This window comes from Centroberyx affinis, unplaced genomic scaffold (genome assembly GCF_046629955.1).
Source record: "Centroberyx affinis isolate AG114_WGS23_722 - 3 ecotype Tasmania unplaced genomic scaffold, CSIRO-AGI_Caff_v1 ptg001437l_1, whole genome shotgun sequence".
Lineage (NCBI taxonomy): Eukaryota > Metazoa > Chordata > Actinopteri > Beryciformes > Berycidae > Centroberyx > Centroberyx affinis.
In genome coordinates, this window is record NW_027279911.1 from 247,453 (window position 1) to 251,911 (window position 4,459).

At 39.5% G+C, this 4,459-nt stretch overlaps 1 pseudogene; it reads left to right on the forward strand.

Moving 5' to 3' along the window:
• The first annotated feature begins 235 nt into the window (after window positions 1-235).
• On the forward strand, window positions 236-4,459 carry LOC139650100 (olfactory receptor 10A6-like; annotated as a pseudogene).

Here is a 4,459-nt window from a genome sequence, read left to right on the forward strand (position 1 = left end):
ATAATCGATGGCAAAATAACCACTACTAAATTTATATGAATGAATTCCTCCCATGTTAGATTACATCTCTATTTTCTTGGTGCATTACTTTTCATAAGTTGTAGTTGCAGGTTCAGTCTGCCTAAGCTTGTATGTTATTACTGCTGACATGGGAAACTCAACACAGATTGTGTCATTTGTGTTGGTTATGTATGGTAACATAGGAAAGTTAAAGTACCTGTTTTTCACCCTGGCAATGATATTATACACCTTAGTAATTTTTGCAAACGTAGTTCTCATTGTCATTATATATGTGGACAGAAATCTGCATGAGCCCATGTATCTATTTCTCTGTAGTTTGTTTGCTAATGAAATATTTGGTAGCACAACTTTGTTGCCCTGCTTAATGACACAATTATTGTCAGAGACACATGAAATTTCTGTCTTTTACTGTTTTATACAAATCTTTTCTATTCATGCATATATAGGTGTTGAATATGCAAATTTAACAAGCATGGCATATGACAGATATGTGTGTATCTGTAAGCCTTTACATTACAATGTGATCATAACCAAACGAATAGTACAAAAAGCCATTGTAGCTATCTGGATCCTTTGTTTTATGGAAGTTGGAGTTTTGTTGTCTTTCACTGCTCGTTTAAAGCTTTGTGGAAATATTATCAACAACGTTGCTTGTGGGAACCATCTTGTAGTGAAACTTTCTTGTTCATTAGACACAATAGTGTCAGAGATTCATGATCTGCTTTTTGGTCTTGTTTTTGCCGTTGTTATCCCTACAAGTTTTATTTCATACACATATATAAAGATTCTGGCTGTATGTTTAAAATCTTCCAAGAGACCAGACGGAAGGCTTTCAGTACCTGCACTCCACATCTTGTTTCTCTCATTAACTTTGCTTTTGGCTGTTTTTATGGGTTAATAACTCACAGATATGGCACAATGTTTCTTCCATATCCACTGCGTGTTATGTCATCTGTGTACCTCTTGATTTGTCAACCTCTTCTAAGTCCAATCATGTATGGTCTTAAACTGTCAAAAATTAGACATGCTTGCAAAAACTTTCTGACATCAAAGATTATGTAATTTTACATTGTGATGCAAATTCTTTGAAATTTTTAATAATATCTTTAATAATATTTAATATCTTGTATGGACATGAATCTCCAGACAGGTTGCCCCCTAAAGAGACAGTAATAAGTTAAAACAAGAAACACAATTACAAAGTGAACAAAACTAGGTGAGAACCTAGTATATGGCTGGACCGTGTATGAGTGTGCCATGTGCCACGGCCGACCAATGGTGTAACTTGATCACTCAGTCACTCAGTCAGTCAGTCAGTCACTCAGTCAGTCAGTCAGTGAGTGACAGACATTCGCGTTTGTAAGGCTGGCCCGCTGTTGCGGTCCAGCCAAAAGTAAAATGGAGGTACAAGTATAAGGAGAAATTCCCATAAAAGCCAGTCTTAAAAAGTGTGATTTAGAAGATGAAACTGGGTTAGCTAGCCTAACTTCCAAGGCAGGACATTCCAACAGAACATCCTTAACAGAAGACGTTCATTCCTGAGTGTCTAAATTTTATAATGCAATACTAAGATTGTTTTATAATATGACCCCTCTTCTTTGTGTTGGTGTGTGTGTGTGTGTAATATGACCTCTATTTTTTTGTGTGTGTGTGTATGTATGTATATGTATATATGTATATAAATATCTATATATATAAATTACTAGAATACATATGTAAATAAACATATATATATATATATTCTAGTAATTTTAGCATTTTTAACATTTTTAGCAACTCTAAATGAGTGGTCCTCAACCTTCTTTTTTATTGGGGTACTGTGTTTGTTGCTCTGTTTGACCTGTACATTGAGGAGTGACACACACATAAATAAAATTCTATCTATCTATCTATCTTTCTATCTATCTATCTACCTACCTACCTACCTACCTCCCTACCAAAGTCTAGGAGGTCTAATAGAGACACAGTCTAGTCTTGAGCCTAGACTGTGGAACAGACAAAAGGGCCTTGCTTGAGGATCGAAAGATGCGCTCCGGCTGAAAAGGAGTTAAAAGGTCAGCAATATAGCTAGGGGCTAGACATTGCCGTGCTTTAAATTTAAATGCTTTAAATCAATTGAAATCAAACTGGTAACCAGTACAAATGTGCTCAGATTGGGGTAATATTGTCTCTACGTTTGGTTCCTGTTAAAATCCTAGCTGCAGCATTTTGAACAAACTGGAGATGTGAGAATGATTTCTGACTGAGACAGGTATAGACAGAGTTGCAGTAATCTAGATTAAATGAAATAAAATAATTCAATTACCTTCTCTCAATCAGAGATAAAAATGACTTGATTTTTGATATATTTCTCAGTTGAAGGAACAGGACTGCACGGCTGTCTTTACCTGCTCCTCAAAACTCAGGTCACTGTCAAAAATCACTCTTAAGTTTCTGGCCACTGATTGCATATTTGATGAAGATGAAGTCACCTAGATCATGTAGAATGAGATTTCTAGAGTTGGGTCATCCGTGTAAGGCAGGGCTCTTAACTAATTTCTTTCACCATCCTCCCGGAACCGTCCCGAAATACAATCTAAGCCGTCCCGAAATGAATGTGGGCCGACCCGAATTTAAAATCTTTATTTTTCTACATTATCATTAGTTAAAATGATTCAAAGTGACCTTTAGCATAAATAAAACATCATACAAATGATTAGATGATCAATCATCAACCTTTTTGTTTAAATTCATCTGCAAAGATTAGATTAGAGACTAGAGGTAAATCAGTCACACCACAGAAAACTTTTAACTTTGGTAAGTATAATACATATAATATATCCTGATAAAACATTTTAATGGAGCTTGTCAAGCTGCTGCCGAGCCAGCAACGGAGTGGGTCCAGGCCTAATTAGTCTTGGAACTGGGGTCTTCTGGTCCTGCAGCCACTACTCCACCACTTGGTGACTGCTTTCTCTCCATTGAATTGCTGTGCAGGAGGGCCATGAACTGAGATGTGCCGGAGGAAGCTAAGCATCTTGTTTGACAAGCAAGATCTCCAGTCTGACTTAATTCTCTTCATGCTGGAGAATCCACGCTCGCAGCAAGATGAATTCATGGGGAACACTTGCATGATCTCCATTATGACCTTCATGTGCTCAAACTGGTCTTCCCTTCCAACAGCACCCTGAAGTAGCCGCTGCCACAGCACCTGGGGTTCAAGGTGCCTGTAGTGACGCTGAACGAGGACTTTCAGGTCAAGCCACTCTCTCTTAGCTGCCGCTACAGTAGTAAAGTCCCCACATGCTGCAAGGATGGATTGGAAATGCTCCATGAATTGGATGAGCTCCGCATTGCCAATTGTTGCCAGTTCAGCTGTGTCTTCTGGCCAGCGAGACAGAATTCCCATCTCCAGATTCCCAAAGCGTGCTGACAGAAACCTACACAGGTCGTTGATGAGGCGGAGCTTTAGTGAGTTGAAGGTGGAATTATCCGTTTCACTCCTGTTGAGCTGGACATTCTGCCAGATGTTTCCAGGTCCAACCTCATCCAGTACCTTCTGGAGCCTTGGGCCTGGGTCTGTCTAGGTTTGTAATAAAAGGAAAGAAAGAAAAGTTTTACCCAAATATTTCTTATTATATAATCACAGCACAATATACTTGTACAGTTTTTCAATAATATAATCACAAGTTACAAAATATCTTTACAGTTTTTCATATTTAGGACTTATATAAATACCAGTTTTAGCAATTCACATAGAAAATAATAATGTTCAACAATTAAACAAAATAAATGTTACTGACCTGCATGGCTACAAGTGACAGTGTTGTTGTTTGTAGTCCATCAGAGACCATCTGCAAGGTCAGTCCATCCCTCTGAAACAGCAGGCTGAACTGCTTCAGCTCCTGAAGAATGTCCAACACCAAGTGAATGAACATCACCATCTTGTGCTGTGTCAGGGGCCGATGAATGGAACGTGCTCTCCCTTTCATTACTGCACTGGCCTCCCTGTCATTTGGATCACTAGCATGGTTCTCAAAGTGAACCAGGGTAACTTTGAAGTTCTTCAACAATACTTCAAGGGCCCTGGACATATGTGGAAGCCATCTTGTCCCATCAGTGTTGCCTGGTTTGACCACATCTATGCCCATGGCTTTTCCCAGTGCATGGAGCTCACGGGAAGCATTTGCAGAGTGGGAATAGTGCTTGTAAACACCATTCAGTGTCTCCTTCAATTCAGCCAGCAGAGGCACTGATTTGATGCTGTCAAGCACTGACAGCTCCAGTCTGTGAGCCACACATCAGATTGGTACAAGTGAGGGACACAGTTGTTTGAGCTTGGCTGCCACTCCATTGTGAACTCCCATCATCACAGATGCACCATCACAGCCGTCAGGCCCACATTCCTCAAACCAACAAGTATGGCAAGGATGCCTTGGCTGTGGGCATGCTCCAGTGA